The sequence below is a fragment of the Amblyomma americanum genome, chromosome 2 (genome assembly GCF_052857255.1).
Source record: "Amblyomma americanum isolate KBUSLIRL-KWMA chromosome 2, ASM5285725v1, whole genome shotgun sequence".
In the NCBI taxonomy this organism is placed as follows: domain Eukaryota; kingdom Metazoa; phylum Arthropoda; class Arachnida; order Ixodida; family Ixodidae; genus Amblyomma; species Amblyomma americanum.
The window spans coordinates 195,985,492-196,003,431 of record NC_135498.1 but is presented as its reverse complement, the minus strand read 5'-3'; positions in this window follow the sequence as shown (position 1 = coordinate 196,003,431).

Here is a 17,940-nt window from a genome sequence, read left to right as displayed (position 1 = left end):
TCTCAAACTACTAGAGTAATCTCCGGGGTTCCCCAAGGATCGGTTCTTGCTCCATTACTCTTTTTAATCTTCATCAACGATTTGCCATCTGGTATTTTATCATCTGTCCGTCTCTTTGCGGATGACTGCGTCATTTATCGCCGCATCAACAATAGCAGTGATCAGGAATTATTACAGGATGACCTAAGCCGAATTCAGAAGTGGTGTTCCGACTGGCTAATGCAGCTCAACGTTTCTAAATGTAAGTTCATGCACATCTCACGTAAACGTTCGATTCTTCATTTTTCGTACTCCCTGAACTCCATAGCGCTGTCTCAAACAAATTCATACCGGTACCTCGGCATCGAGATAACAACCAACCTAACCTGGGCTAATCACATCACGAAACTATGTGCTAGTGCCTCCAGATCACTCGGATTCATCAGGCGATCACTTTCCATGTCCACAGCAGCCACCAGACAACTAGCATATGAAACGTACATTCGAACTAAACTAGAATACGCCTCAACAATATGGAATCCTCACCAAGCCTACTTGATAGATTCACTCGAAGCCATCCAGAATCGGGCAGCACGCTTCATCACCTCACACTATAAATCTCAGCTCAGCATCACAGCGTTGAAATCATCTCTCGGCATCAAGTCATTAGCCTTTCGCAGGAAAACTTCAATTCTTTGCCTTTTTCACAAACTGTACTTTAACTTTCCAGCACTTCGAGAAAACCTTCTACGAGCTCCGGTACGATCATCTCGTCGTTTATTTAACTCCTTAAGCATACAGCGTTTGCACGGCTCCACCAATTATTTCAATAAATCTTTCCTTCCCAGTGCTATAGAAAGCTGGAATAACCTCCCCGAACACATTATCATTGAGACTAATCCTTCCAGATTCAGACAGCACCTAATCGACCATCTCAACGACAAATAATTTTTTCCTGCACCCTATGCCAGCTTCCAAGCCCTGCTAACTGACCATCCTGTGCTACTTCCAAAGTTGCAATTTGTTTTTGTTTATATTTCTGCTACACTCTGTCATGACGTGATTATTTGAATTTGTTACTTCTGTCTTTTTTCGTCTTGTTCTACTTTTTTTTCTATTCTATATTTTCTACATTTTTCTGTATTTTTATATTCCTTCTATATTTATATTCATTCTATTTATATTCATGTATGACGGCTGAACACCCCTGTACCACCCCCCCCCCCCTTATGTGATGTCCCTGACGGGACCCTTAAGGGTTAATAAATGATGATGATGATGAAGGAACAAGCCACTCCCCACTGCTCTGTGACGAAGGACGGTATCCCTCCTTTTTCTGCCTACACTCTGCTGCAGGCAGTGGGCGGCCATCCGGAGTTTTCATTCGCTCGAAGAATGTGAGTGTGTCCTCTGAGTTCGAGACATTTACCACAGTCTTCGTTATCACTTCCTGTTCTTGCCACGAAAGGGGAGATGGGTTAGTCTGTCCCGAAATAGATTAAGGGGAATCCAACCTTTTTCTGAAAATGCGAGACTGCTGTCTGTAAACGAGTACTTTTGGTCGGAAGACATCCTTTTGAAGAAGCTGACTTATATAATATTGCAAGTAGTTGCAGAAAGAAACGCACTATCTCAGTGCACATACGCTTTTGTTGCGCGCAAGCGGCAAAAAATCAGCCACAATTTTGCTAGCTAGCGCCAAAAGCATAACTGGACAACAGCTGAACAAGAGCTCACTTCAGGTCATTTTTGTTTGTAAAAAATGTTCCATGGTCATACACTGACTCTAACTAAATGGTAGCACCACTGCATGCACGATAGCAACGGGGTGAGTGAAGACGCCCTGCTTATCATTTTACAAGCGTCAAATATACTGCGGTACGGTTTCTTATGTCTTCCAGATTTCAGCTGCAAAATCGGGCCCCTTTGAATCAACGCCGAAAGAACGCTGTAATTAAAAAAAACTAGGCCATTTACGGAAATGGGAGCTGCGCTCTATACTTCCACTGCATGTGAGATATGTGTACTGCACACCAAAGGTTGGAGCCTTCTAATTTGGTCTAGCTGGCGGGGCCTGCATGTTCTTCAATCAGTATCATGATTTGGTATCCAGAGCTCGTGTTGTTCATTCTTTTACTTATTTCTTGGCCTGTACAGCATGCTCGCTTGGAGAACACCACACATACGCCTTCGCGCTGCAGACCAAATTGTCGCAGATTAAATTTTGATCTCATAATTACAATTTATGCTCTAAATGTGTACTGCCCGTCATGTTTCAAGGATTTCTTTTTGTCACACAGGTTCGCTTGGAGAATGGATGCCATCATGACGTTGACAGAAGACTGCTGAGTTATGCTGCCATTTTAAATTCAATAAGAAATAAACCCTGTCGTACATACTGGTGTACAATCACTGGAGTCCGAAACTGCACTCTGAAGTGCAGCACGGCACTCCACAAACATATCGCACAAACACGAACATAACCAGGAATGTGGAAGAAAAAAACATCTGTGAACTTGATGGCAGTGAGGTGCTTATCATGCCTTTTCAGCAAGCAGCTTTGTTCTCTAGGTGTATTGTAATGCTGCGTTTGGTTTCGATGTGTGTAATACATTGAAGTAGATGCACCATTACCGACACCTACAAAGTGAAGTGGTTTTCTTTACAGGCCCAAATACGATCTTACTTTAACAACAATTGATGCCTAGTATCACAGCGAACGTGCCTGTGCCTTACATTCGAGAAGTTGTAACAATACACTAATATGAGATACATTCCTCTGGACGGACACGCTACCCGTCCAAAAGAGACGTAAGGATGCACCTAAAAGAGCAAAACATACACACTTTCAGAGCAATGTTATGCCCATTGACGTGGTGCAAAGTTGCACCTTAGAAGCGTTGTAAAAAACTCATTAGGTAACTATAGCCCCTTCGAGGGTAAGCTTACGCTTACGTTACCCTTCCTAACATGGCGTAAAGGTGCACCTAAAAAAGGAACCCATATGCTCTTGCAGAGCAATGTTACGTCCATTGATAAGGTGCAAAGTTGCTCTTTAGGAGGGTTGCAGTAAGCTCATTAGACAGGATTAACTGTAGCCCTTGCGAGTATAAGTTTGCGCCCTGGGATTGAGCATAAGCTTATTCCGAGTGGGCGCAAACATGCACCAGAAAGTGGAGCATATGTTTACACTTTCATGGCCTAAGCGTTAGTCTTTTTGAGGAGGGGTAACGTTAGTCATCAAAGGGTTGTACTTACACTAGGCCAGACGGAATAACATTACCCCGATAACAGCCTAAACATTAAACTGTGCGCACTTAGTCCCCCGACTAAGGTGTAGCGTTACACCTAAGGGGGGTCGCCACAGCGTCAGTGGATTTACCCCCTCAAAGGAGTAAGACCACTCCTTTTTTTCTTAGAGTGCACTTGTGTATACGCACGCTCGCCCGGCGAAACATTCCCGGCTGTGCCAGTGAACTTCAAACTACTTAACGGAAATCGTTTATTTGGGACGGGAGACAAGGTACAAGGCAGTTCAGAAAAACTGCTGATGGCCTGGCTCGGTTAGGCCAGGATATACTCACCGAAAGCGCGGAGATTTCTGCATCAGAAGAGGGCATTCACTACATGCGCCTTTATTGATGATTGCAACTTGAAACTCAAGAAATTTTAACTTGTGACCTGCCGAAGCAGGCCGCGTTGTTTTAGCAATGTATCGTGCTTGTATCAATAAAAAGGCATTAAAAAAGCCGTCGTGGCGGAGTGGTAGCGTCTCCGCCTCAAACGCCAAAGGCCCTGGTTCGATTCCGATCCTCGGCACAGTATTTTTTTTTTATTCAGTGAGTGGGCGAGGGGTTTCAGTGGCTCCCATAGATGCCGCCACCGAATACGTTGGTTAGCGATTAAGCGCAGGCTATATTGAGGCGCTTTTATACTCCCTCGTAACGCGCGCGCGCGCGCTGCACGGCGACGTCACGTCGGCCAAAGCGAGACCCTCTATACCCAAACTGCGCTTGACCGCCGACGCGTTCGGCGGCTTTGGCGCACTCTGACCGCACTGGCAGAGGGAGACTTGGAGCATGTCTCCATTTCGCGCCGAGTGCGCCAGCCGGCCCGGCCAGATTGATTTGGCTCCGCGGTGAGGTGCGCGTTGTATTCAATAGCTGCGGCAGTTGGGCGGAGCTGTTCTTTTCGGGCTCGGCTAACTTAATCCATTCACAGTACATATCTGAAGGTACATGCAAGTGGGCGAGAGAGCCAGATCCAGTGGACCCGTTGGATCTAGCGGAAGCCGTTGAAGCGTCGTGCGCCGGCTTTAGTTTCAAGCCGCCGACTTTAAACGCGACCGCCCTTGAGCACCCATTTGTTTTTTGTGGCAAAAAATAAATAACTTGGCACTTGCAACCATGGGAGACCTCGACGCCGCCTGCTGCGCCGTGCAACCGCGCCGTTCAAGGAATCACAATCCGTTGGCCCCAAAGCCCTGGCCAGCCTCCGATGGGCGCAAGGCGCCGACCTTGTCCTGGCCCCTTGCGACTCCCCGCACTGGGGTTATGATATTTAGTTTGCAACGGCTGCTCTCTGAGGAAGGGGGAAACCACCCGCCGGCGCCTAACCTAACCGTCCTCCCTCAAAAGCATCGCACGCTCTGTGGGGCTGAGGTCGCTGAAATGCAGGCCGGAGTTTTTGCGAGAACTACGTCATCGGGTTCGGGAACGGGATCCATCGTAACGCTGGCAAGACTCCGGTGCAAACTTAAACGAAGTGACGGTAGCGACCCCCGATAGATGTCTTCAACGTGCGGCGGCAGTAGCTTTCCTTTCGGCGCTGCTAGACCGCACCGCTAGCCGCCAGAAATCACGGAGTCTCCGTTTACGTCACGTTTCACGTCACTCCGTCCTGTGACGTCATAAGAGTTCTCCGTGACGTCATAAGAGTTCTGCAGTTTGAATCGAAGCAGCGGGAAAAAACTGTCTTCAACTTCGAGTCCAAATTTCTTTGAAATAAATGCATCTTTCGGTCCCGGACAAGCGGCAACAAAGCCATAAAATGCCGAACTATCATATTTTGCTAACAAAAAAATTTGATAGGGTTCTCCTCAGTGTCCCTTTAATACAGGGACCCCACCCCGAGCAAATAATTTAGACATCAGAGCGCTTGAAAACAGCGAGCCATATGCCGGAATCAAGTCATAATTTTCCTGCCGAACGTGAATATCCGCGGCGCTTCAAGAATTAAGTGCGACGTCGTGCTCGCTCCCCTGTTGCAAATGGCTGGAGATTGAGGGCTAGCCGCTAGCCAGCCTGGATTGCTTCCCTGAACGGAGTGTCCTGCTTTGTCATGAGTGACCTCAGTTCGTGAAGCAGTGATTCCAAGGTGGTCGTGTGCATCTTAATCCAGCACCGAAAATGTTCACTGCCATCGAGGGCGAATTCCCGCATAAGGTCCACGTAGGTGCCCTGCTGCTTCCGGTGCTACGGGAATGGCGACACCCAGCAGGCAGCGGCTTCTTTTGGGGGAAGCTCATTTAGTAACTCCAGAATGATTAAATCTGCTACTGCTGATGATGTCCTAAGACTTAATGACACATACCCACGGCGGGGGAATCCGCCTTTTTCACGACGCGACTGCGCATGCGCCCATCCCCTGGCGGCGGTGTCGCGAAACATATTGGAAGTGTCGCGCGCTCCACTCGAGACCGGCCGGGGGAGTGTACAAATCGGCTTCCTACGCGGGGTGCGTTGCTGCAGCCGTCGGGCGTTCAGCGCGACGCATTTGGCGATGCCTACTATATGTGTTGCATACGGCTGCAATGCCCAATATGCAAAGGGAAGCAAACTCGGATTTTTTCGCTTTCCGAACGCTTCCCGGTACCGCCTTCGACGCGAAGCGTGGATAAAAGCTGTTCGCCGGCTCGACGATCGTGGCCGCCCTTGGGCACCACCAAGCACATCAAGACTGTGCGAGAATCTCTTTGTGACAGGTGCGGACGAAGTACTGTGGTTAAATGCGTGGGAAGTCTATCACGAAGTGTTTTATTCATGGGAAGGAAGGCCTCGAATTTCTCCGCGGCACCCAGACTTCGTTCCAACGCTTTTTGCTTTCTCAAGCAAGAAGGCCAAACGGACAAGTACTGTGAGCCGCTTTCAACGCGCGATGGAGCGGACAACGAAAAAGAAGCTACGGGAGCATTCACGCATGGTGCTAAAATTTTGTTGTAATCTCCTATGGAAATTTTCTTGTTTATGCCACTACACCTTGGCCAATCCCCACAGTGTGGGTATGTGACATGTATTAAGAGGCAGAAGAAGAAGGTGCATTATGCGTGTGTTCGCATCATATTCATGATGAAAAGCGATGCGTGGTATCGCCGGAATGACTCCATGTGCGCCTCTCGCGCTCGTCTTTATGGACGCGCTTGCTTGTTTAACCAATGCAGCGGTGTGCTGTGGGAAAACAAAGTGAAATGCTGGCAGAGCTGTCATGTTGCGAGCACGCTTGTGCTTTTATAGCTCGTGTAGCTATTCGGCAGCGCTTGAACACAACGATTTCTTGTGAAAACTGTTGTCCCCAGTTGTTTTCTGTGCTACGGCGTGCACGATGCAGTATCCACCTTTCATGGATGGCAGGCATATACAGCGGAAAACGCCAACCTCACTGATCGGCAATATTTCATTGAACATTATGTTCCGAATGTAGCCTTCATCTCTGAAGCGGCGGCCCTTGCTCAGCTGGCGAACGCATTGCATGCCGGATGATCGGATATACTGAAGAATTTGCTCTTCGGTGGGCACAGCAGTCAATCCTAGAAATCCTCCAGGCACCAGGTGCTGCCCAGGACACACCATCGTAGACAGATTCGAACAAAACGTTCTCCGCAGCGGCACTCAGTCCGGCCGTGTCGGGCGCACAGTACCCTTCCAGTGAGCTTCCAGCGTTGTACGCGAGGTGGCAGCACAGGAAAATGAAAAAGGCGGATTGGGAAGGGTACACTGCGGATAGAAACGCGCTCATGGACAGCGAGTGGAGTATTTGGATAAATTTGTGTCTTAGTCTAGTGGACTTCTTACCAAGCCAGTCACGTTGGCTTATAGATTCCAGCATGTGGCGATCTTTGCTTGATGAACGACCTTATCGTGCCTTCTGTCACCGTTAATGCGACTGTGCCATCTTTTGGTACGTCACGTCACGGGGACAACGTCGCCTATATAAGAAGCTGTCCACCGCCGCATACATTCATTGGGATCGGCAGAAGCACCTCAAACAGAATGCTCAGCAACCCATTTTGCTTCATTGAGCAGGTTAGTGAATATTTATCTGCCTATTGTTATCGTAGCGACAACCGCTTTTTGCTGCTGCTGCTGCTGCTGCCCTGCCCACTGCGTATGAGGAATGTGTTCGCGCACATTTTCTCTTCCCAAGATGATCCTTTAAAGTGTGGCGACATAGAATCAAACCCAGGCCCCGACATGTCTGAAAAGGAAATGCTCCAGCACCTTCTCCTAGTTCAAAACACTGGCGTCGTCTGTCACTGAAATTCTTGCGAAACAGGGTACTTTTAAAGAAAAGATCGGTGGCTTGGCAGAGAGAACTAAACGCTTGGAAGATTAGATTGCAACTATAAATACTTTAAAAACAGAAGTAAAGAATCTGAAATCATTCGTTGCTAAGCTTGAAGCGAATCTCTAATAACTGTTAAATAAAACCGACGACTTGGAAAAGAGGGGCCGCAGGAACAACCTAATCATTTACGGCATAAAAGTAGACGAGAATCAAATCGCAGCTAACAGAAAAATAAAAAAGGATATTTTTGGTGAGAAGCCGGAGTTACAATCAATAGCATGGCAAGGTGTCATCGAATAGGTATGAAATCAAAAGAGAATCACCCTGTCATCATAAAATTGCATGACTGTCGAGGGAGCAATTCAATAATGAAGGCATGCCCCAAATTGAAAGGTATAGTTTTCAGTCAGCGAGGAGTTTTCCAAAAGAATTCCTTGTGTAAGAAAGAAGTTATGAGAAAGCGCTTCCCAGGAAAAGAATAACGGTGCTAAAGTGAAGCTGGTGTTTGACAAAATAAGTAATGATGGTAATATGTTTGGATGGGAAAGCGCAAAAAACAAACGGTTTAAGATCCCGAAGAACCATAAATGACACCTGAAAAAGAACAGTCCGGCATTCAAAATTCTAAACATAAATGGTCGTAGCGCTGTGAATAAAGCCGTAGAACTTGATTGTATGCTGTTCTCGCACGACGCGGACGTTGTCCTGCTTACGGAGACCTGGTTGAGCAGTGAGATATTTGACAGCGAATTCATTATATTCACTAATCTGTTCCTAAGAACTATACGGTTTTTCGTGGTGCCCGCGACACAACAGGAGGAAAAGTAGCCATTTGGTTCAAGTCATCAATACAGCGTTTTAGATTGCCTGATGCGCAAGGCATTCAGGCCGTTTTTTGCAAACGTAGTTGTTCTGAACTGAACTGAACGCATTTCAACAAGGTCCACTTTATTCTTGGCGCCTTTTATGGGCCCCTGAGCTCCTATGCTGCGGTCCTTGAAAACTGAATAGAATATTTACAACCGCATGAACGATTGGACAATAGAATAATACTAGCAGGCGGCTTTAACATAGCAAGCATCGATTGGCACACTTATCCATTGCATTCCGCCCATACTGTTGATAACACAATATTCGACATTATATTCACTTATGACTTGCTACAAGTGGTAAATAATTTTAGGATAGTACAAGGAGCCACAGGATCAATTTCATTTCATTTCATTTATTGATCCCTTAAAGGCCCGAAGGCATTACATAAGGGGGGGCATATTGGTTTCCAACGGCGATGATGGGAACATGCATAACAATAAAAAGAACAAACATACAAACAAACATAAAAGGGGCTGTAGTCATATCAGGGTTTTCCAGCAAGTGATACATCATTTAACAAAGATATGTCAAGCAATAATCGCTACAAAAGAGCGCAGAAGTGATCAAGATTTATGTGAGGTGAATTTTTATTTTCTCGCGGAATGTTTTGTGATCAGTGCATGCAGCGATGTCGTTAGGTAGTGAATTCCATAGTGCTATTGCGTTGGGGAAAAATGAGTTGTTGTAAGCTGACGTGTGGCCACTGATGCGTGCTATCGGGTTACCGTGACTAAGCCGGGAGGACGTTCGTAGTGGGGCGGTTAATAGAGCGTGCCGTGATCTTGTGTTATGATAAAATGTATGAAGTAAGCATAGGCGGGAAACGACGCGGCGTGATTCCAGTGTTGAGAGACGGAGGGACTGCTTGAGGGCGGTGACACTGGCTTCTCTTGAGTAACATGAAGTGATGAACCGAGCTGCACGATTTTGAATTGATTCCAATTCGATGGTGAGATACGATTGCCATGGGTGCCAGATGGATGATACATACTCTAATTTTAGCCGCACAAATGTTTCATACGCGAGTTGTTTTATGTTAGGGGATGCAGATTTCAGATTCCTTCTCAGGTAGCCAAGTGTGCGTGAAGTGTCGGAGCAAATGGTTCTAATGTGGGTGACCCAAGAAAGTGTTGATGTGAGATGTACACCTAGATATTTGTAAGATTTTGCAACGGTTATAGGGACTGATGAAATGCTGTAAGTGTGATTCGTCAAGGTGTGTTTGTGAGTGAAGGACAACGATTTGCACTTAGTAAGATTTAAAGGCATCTGCCACTTTTCACACCATGAAAAGTGAGGTTATCGGTTGGGTTACTTATTGCATTATAGATGACACAATCGTCCGCAAAGAGTCGCAATTTGCATTGAATATTAGAGGGCAGGTCGTTGATGTATATTAAGAAGAGTAATGGTGATAACCTGGCCCCTTGAGGGACACCAGATGTTACATCTGTTAAGGGTGACTGGATGTTATTGGCGGATGTGAACTGCGAGCGTCCTTTTAGAAAATGTTCGAGCCAGCATATCAGATTAGCAGGAATTCCCAGGAACGAAAGTTTCGCAAGCAGATGGTTGTGAGGTACGCGATCAAATGCCTTCGAGAAGTCTAAGAAGATTGCATCTATTTGGAGGTTATCGTCTATGGCCTTAAGGATGTCTTGGGTGAACTCTGCCAGCTGGGTTTCGCATGAAAATGATTTCCTGAAGCCATGTTGATGAGGATAAAAGAAATTTATTGAATCAAGGTGAGACATTAAGCTTGATGATATAATGTGCTCTAGAAGTTTAGAAGATATGCTAGTAAGGGATATTGGACGATAGTTAGCTGGGCATGCGCGATCACCTGTTTTGAAAATGGGAACAATTTGGGCTATCTTCCAATCGTCAGGAATGTTTCCGGTGTCTAAAGATTGGGTAAATATTAGGTGTAGTATCTGGCTTGATAATGATAGAGTGTTTTTAAGTAGTTTACTGTTTATTTGGTCACATCCTGCAGATGATGACAGCTTGAGTGAACTGATTAATTTGGAGATTCCTTCGGGGCTAATTTGAATTTCCGGCATTTCTTTTTGACTATTGGTTTGCAAAACGTTGGGAGTAGAATTGCTGACAGGCGAAAACACAGATGAGAAGTAGTCATTTAAAAGTTTTGCGCATTGATTAGTATCAGCTGGTTCGCCATCAGGTCCTACAAGATCGAACCGATTAGATTTATGTTTAGGGGAGAGGATACGCCAGAATTTGGTGGGATTTGTTTTGGATAGCAAGTCAACAGAGAAAAATTTATCTTTCGCAGCACTCAATTCATTTAAATATTTACTCGTGCAGGCGTGGTATCTTTCCCATGCTTCTTGTTTTTGGCTTAGTTTAGCGGAACGATAAAGCCGTTTTTTCCTACTAAGAAGGTGCTTCAAGTTTTTGTTAAACCAAATATTGTTGGAATCCGATTTGACGACAATGGTTGGGATGTACTTATTTTTTAGTCGCAACATTGTTGACTTGTAACTTTCCCAGTTTTCGTGAACTGTGTTGGTTAGATAAGAACCTAGGAAGTCGGTGAAAAAGAATGAAAGTTCCTTATTTATGGAATCGAAATTACCTCGCTTATAGTCAGTGATTAATTTTTTCGTAGGTGATCGCCTGTTGGAATGTAATGACGTGCAACGTGTTAACGTGTTAACCTATTTGACGTGTTAACCTATTTTTCATAAGCGGTTCCACCCGCCGCGGTTGCTCAGTGGTTTGGGCGCTCGGCTACTGATCCGGAGTTCCCGGGTTTGAACCCGACCGCGGGGCTGCGTTTCGATGGAGGCGAAACGCTAAGGCGTGCGTGTGCTGTGCGATGTCAGTGCCCGTAAAGATCCCGAATTGGACGAAATTATTCCGGAGCCCTCCACTACGGCCCCTCTTCCTTTCATCTTTCACTCCCTCCTTTATCTCTTCCCTTATGGCGCGCTTCAGGTGTCCGCCGATATGTGAGACAGATACTGTGCCAATTCATTTTCCCAAAACACCAATTTTCAATTTTCACCCGAAATATGACAACCTGTGAAGTCACAAACGGAATTTGGGATCGTAATGCAGTGCTCTTGTGCTTATCAAATGTGTATGCAGACTACCAAAATAGAGCTCAATTATATGCCACTTTCTCGCGTGCTGATGACGAATCAATTGTCATCATGCTTGATTTCTACGTCGATGACTTTAGAAACACCACTTGTTGTGTGAAAGAGTTATGGTTTTCCCTTTCCGTTATTACCATTTGTTCCCCCCCCCTTATGTAATGCCCCATTGGGGCCTCTACATAAAAATAACTGAAGACGATGATGATGATGAAATCGTCTCTCAATGTAATCACCATTTTGTTCCCAAAATTGCGAAAAAAATTTTTGCATCATAACCCATGGATTTCTCGGAAGGCGTTACGGTTACAGAGAAGACGTAAAAATTTGAAGAAGAAATCAAGAACAAATGCACCTTTAAAACCACTCCTATAAGATATTGTCACGTAGCAGTTGGTGCTGGTAGCTCGCGTCTAGACGGCAGAGAAACGCTAACACCCAGAAGCTCTGAGAAGATGTGACAGCACACCGAGATGGCCAGAGCAGAATGTCAGTTTCTTCTACAGCGTACCACACGAGCTGCGTGCCGAACAGCCGCCGAGCGGCTACTGTTGTAGACGCGGCACTACCCTCCCTCTTGGAAAGAGCATCGCCACGATGCCTTAGCAAGAAAGTAGGGAGAAAGAAAGAACAAGACTGAGTAAGGAGCGGCACTTAGCCACTAAATGTCTCGTGAAAAATACGGCTTAAATCCGCACAACATGAACAATCTCTGGACTCTGCTGACGGCGAGTAGTCCGGGAAACGCCATCAGGAAGAACTTCATAGTTACGTCGCTTAGCTGACGGAGACCTCTGTAAGGGTCTAAATACTGCTGTGATGACCCCCATAATGCGCAGGTCCACACGGGACGGAGAGGCAAAGAGACACCGTATGGCTCAGTTTAAACAAACAGATATATTCAATAATTACACATGATTAAGATTTATACATCAGAGGCTGGGGCGTCCGAGCTTACGTGCCGACGACTTCATGGGGACGATGGAGGGGCTCCGGAGTTGATCTCGAACGGTTGCTGGCAGAAGCTGCACGCCGTCGGGCTTCGGCGCTGAAGGTCCCCTTGGCGAACGATGTCGTCCTGAGCGTCCTGCTTCCGTACTGCTTGTCGATTTTTATATCCCCTTCTCCACACTCCCTAGGGTGAGGACGCCCACGCCGGAGGGGAAGGAGGGGGCTAGGGCTTTCACTTGGGCGCACAAACATACCACCGCACTTATGGTCTCGCCCCCCTCACGTGTTGAGTCCGAGGAAAAGAAGGTTGTCTTCGAGGTAGCGCATAGCGTCGGCTGTGGTAAGGCGCGCTCTGGCCCGCTGACAGTTCCCGCGGGTCACCGGCCTCCATTCTCCATCCATCAACTGACACTCGCTCCTTAAGGTAAGGCGCGCTCTGGCCCGCTGACAGTTCCCGCGGGTCACCGGCCGGGAAAGTGGTCCCTTGTCCTGGGATGTGCTCGGGAGGCCTCCCCTGGAACCGCCACGGCAATTGGGGAGGATAAAGCCCGTTTCCCCGCGGCGACGGCGGCGGGTCCGGTTGGGTCCGGTTGGGCTTAAACCCCTTCGTTCTGGTCGTCACTCTCAACGAGCATGGCTGGGTAATTGATGATGCCGCTGTCATCTGGGTCTCCGTCTACGCCGCGCCGTCGAACGCGGAACCTCGTAGCACACACAAGGAACGTCACACTGCTTTAGCAGTTTTTCTGAAAGGTCACGGTGTCGAATGGGGGTCCATACCCGCACTTTGTCGCCCGGGGCGACCGTCACCAGTCTGTGGCGGCGGTTGTACCGTCGGGCGTCACGGCCTTGTTGACTCCGGATGCGTACTCTCGCAAGTTGTCGAGCTTCTTCTGCGCGAGCGTAAATTCCTCGGCGCCAACGTCGGGGTCGCGGTCATCACGAGGCAGCATTGCTTCCAACATTGACGACACTTCGCGGCCGTACAAAAGACAGAAGGGCGGCATCCGCGTGGCAGGGAGGCAGGGAGGTAGGTGGGTGGGTGGGTGGATGGATGGATGGATAGATGGATGGATATTCTTTTTTCAGACACGGTCTGGACTGCAGGAGCAAAATACAGATGTGAGCTGCCTGATGGGGAGCAAGCAACCATTACACTGCTCAGAATAGGCAGCAGAAGGAAAAAGAACTTCATGCACTTATTACATACAAAACGAACTTTTAAACAAAGTAAGCAATAGGAGGAAAGTGCATACTTTTGTAATACACTGAATAGTTACAAAGTAAGAATGAAGTCAGAAATGCAAGAAAATTTACAAATTCAACGAAGCATCAGAAGCAATTAATATTTCTAGCAACAACCCATTAATCGCCAGAACAAGAAGTTCTTGGGATGGCTATGTCATTAATATGATCAATAAACAATATTGGACTTAAAATTGGCCCTTGTGGGACGCCATATATTATTTGGTCTAGCTGCGACTGTTTGCCATTCAGATATGTGGACTGCACGCGACCGGGAAGATGACTGCGGATCAGTCTTGAGGCAGCTCCTCGAATGGCAAAAAACGGTAGCTTACAAATTAATATATCATGTTTAACGAACTCAAAAGTCTTTTTGAAATCTAAAATATCTCCGCCTGTGTACTACTTATCATTCATGTTAGAAAATATTTTTTTATTTTATAATAAGCAGTGTCATTTCAGTTGAGCGCTTCTCACAAAACCCGAACTGAACTGTTCACTGGCAAAAAATTTGTCAGTCATAAAAAAACTTGCATAGTCTAATTTTGATCAAATATTCTAGCAGCTTAGAAAACAAAGAAAGGACAGATAGGATCTGATAGGTCTGATGTTATTTATATTGTCATATGAGCCACCTTTTTGCAAAACAACCACTCTTGCAATTTTCATACTGTCCTGGAAAAATGCCCTGAGCTAACGCTTCGTTACATATATGCTGCAGGGGCACGCTGATGAGATCAGCGTGCCCTTGAACATTCTTGGAACTGATGCAGAAGGCCGACTAGTCTTTCTCTATCGGTTGATGGTAAACCTGGGTTTACATCAAGGACCAACTGGGGTGTGCGACAGGTGGATGTTTCGCTCTGGAGGGCAAGACAGCCGTGAGTTTCGGCGATGCCCTCGAAGTATGCGACTGCGATGCCCTTGGCGATGTGTTGCCGTTTGGTCCCGAAATTCGTTGCGTAGCGTTACGATACCTCTCGCGACGCAGAGCCCACGAGGGAGCACAAGCGCGGTGTTCTGTTCTGCTACGCCGGCAGCACTGCACCGCTCGTCACAAATGACGATAACGAGGATACAGGATCGCTGAGGCAGGGCCACAGTGGTGTCTATGACGCGCAGGGCCACTCTGCGTGGTTCACTATCGGCTGAAACTGTCCCAGGGTCGAAAATGATACCAGATGACCAGGAAGGCTTATGATGGCACAATGCTCGCGCAAAAACTCCATTCCAAGGAACAGGTCCTTGCCGCAGTGCGGCAGAACAACAAAAATGCCACACAAAAGCAGAATTCGAGCAGTGCATCTTCCGACAGTCGTCGTGAGGTGACTACCAGCAGTAAGAATTTGCGGTCCTTTCCATTCTCTTTTCACCTTGCTGATGCGATCCGCGAGGTCCTTGGTTAATATTGAAAAGTACAAGCCTGTATCAACTAGAGCCGTCACTGGGTGTCCGTCAACGAGAATGCGGAGGTCGGCGCTAACAACCGCATCGGTGTCAGGGGAGTTCGGTATCACAGAATCAGGCTGCAGTGACATCGGGATCTCGGCATCGCGTTTCGGCGGCATTCGGCGGTCTTCGAAATATCTGCTGTCAGCAACCTTCCCCCCTGAGGTCGCCGCTTTCAGTTTCCCCGGCGCGGGCTTGGAGACCGGCCCCGCAGCCCATCTGCGAAAGCCTGGGCGACGTGATGTGTGCGGGAGACGGAGATCGTGGTCGGCGGGCAGGGGTAGTGTCACGGGCAGCAAGGTACTCCCCTATTCCGTGGTGTCACTGACCGAAACGAGGACAGGGATCGTCACGTGGCAAACCCCGGAGCCCGAATTCGCGGTAGAGGCAATGGCGATACATGTGGCCGGCCTCCGCGCTATGATAGCAGAGCGGCTGCTGGTCAGAAGTGCGCCAAACAGCCGCCTTCCGAGCCGGTCGACGCAATGCAGGTCTTCGCTGGTGGAATGACAGGGGCGGTGGTGCTGCGCACGTGCCGAGCAGCCGATGAGCAGCTATTGTTGTAGGCGCGGCAATATTTCCGAACAACTTATACAGAAAATAATTTGCGGAAAGTGTCTCCCGAAAGATTCTGGCGCCAAATCAAGCCGAACTCTTCTTCCGCCAATGAGTTCATCATTGACTACAAATGTGTGCGTGATGAAGGTATTGTTGGTTGTGCTTTCAACAAATACTTTTAGTCCGTATTTAAGAAGCACAATGGTTTCCTTCCCAATTTTTCTATATCGCTGCCTGCTATAATTGATGTTTTTATCTCGGAGAGTGGTGTTTTTAATTTGCTCTTAAACCTTGATGTTAAAAATCGCCACGACCCGGTAATATACCATATGCCTTTTTGAAGCGCTATGCGGAATGGTGTGCAAAGTATTTGTGCGTTATATTCACCAGATCTTTATGCGAAGGATATCTGAAGGACGACTGGAAGACAGCCGAAATCAAACCTTTGCATAAAACCGGGAAAAAAAGCACACGTCGAGAATTACCTACGTGTATCACTGACATCGACATTATGCAAAAGTTTAGAGCACATAGTTCATGAAGATATATCCATATATCAGGTTTCTAAGAGGAGCGCAATGTCCTTACAAATGTCCAACAAGGTTTCAGGCGTGGATTTCGTACAAGTACCCAATTACTTTACACTGTGCGCGACTTAGCACAGTCTATAATAAAGGCAAACAAACAGACGCGATACTCATGGATTTTCGGAAAACATTCGATAAGCCGTCACATAAAACATTAACCCATAAATTCATATATTTTATAAACAACGACCTGATACTTACATGGATCAAAGTATTTACATGGATCACAGCCTGCCTTTCGGACAGAAGTCAGTTTGTCGCCTTAAATACTACTTCTACCCGTGCCCATGTTGAGTATGGCGTCCCCCAGCGATCTGTTTTGGGACCATTTTTATTTTTAATATTTATTAATGACATTGTGGCAAGGCTTTGTGTCCGCGTAAAGCTTTGTGCAGATGATTGTGTTTTGTACCAAGAAGTCTGCTCAGTTCACGTTCAGGTGCGTCTGAATAATGACCTCTTAAAGGTCATTACTTGGTTTGACCATGGCAGATGTCCATTAATTTCGAAAAAAAAACATTTTCACGAATATTGAACACAAAAAATGACCTTTTCAGTTTTATGTATGGTAGAAATAACATATCACTGTTGGAAGTAACAGAGTAAAAATATTTGGGCGTCTGGATATCGAGCCCCCTTTCTTGAATCGCTCACTATAATCTCCCACACCTAGTGTTCGCCTCGCAGCGTACAATTCTCTCATCTGTCCGTTGTTCGAATATGCCGCAATTATCTAGGACCCTTTCACCTTTACCAACATTAACAAACTAGAAGGAAGGCTAGAAGAAGGTAGTTAGGTTTTATAGAATTTATACGGCCGTATATCTGTCAGCGAGCTCTTGAAACAAAGTGGATTACCCCCAGTGACTGTGGGCAGCCGTGTCTGCCGATTAAAGTTTTTTTTTTCAGCGACTAAGTGGTCAATAAAAAGTTATTATTTCCAAATTATTTACTTACTCCTCAGGTTATAAGACGATAAAAGGCGCGTTTTCACAATAACCGCTTTGAACGCGCGAAATAACCGTTTTAAATTTAAATATTCTTTTTTCCGAGGACAATTACCGACTGGAATAACCCAAATAACGGGATTGTTAACCGGCATTCTCTAGTGATGTTTGAAAAATTCCTGCAAATGTCATGACTTTCAGTGTTTCTATGCTTGTACATTTGACGCACACGCACCCTGATATGATCTTGTAATAGATCGCAGTATCTATAAATAAATAAACAAAATAAGCATTTGTACAAAAAAAAAACGGGAAATAAAAAGCAGTGAGTTCCCTTTCTAGCAGAGGAATCTACCTGATATAATTACATAGTTGTGAATGTAATCGCACGCTCGTGTCAGGGCATATCTCTTGGCGCTTGCCTCAAGGAGAAGAAAATCGGAATAGAGGAAGCCCTAGTCTAGCGAGGGGGATCTCCAAGTATATTCCACGTAAAGAAGCGAACCGCCGGCAGAAGAGGCAAAAGTCATCTATGGAATCAAGCGCAAGACGATCACGGACACCTCACATTGCCTTGAACTGAACATCCGCACACTCCAAATAAATGCCAGATGTTGAAAATCCGCAACAGTAACGAGAGGCTCATTGTTCAAGTAGTAGAGACGC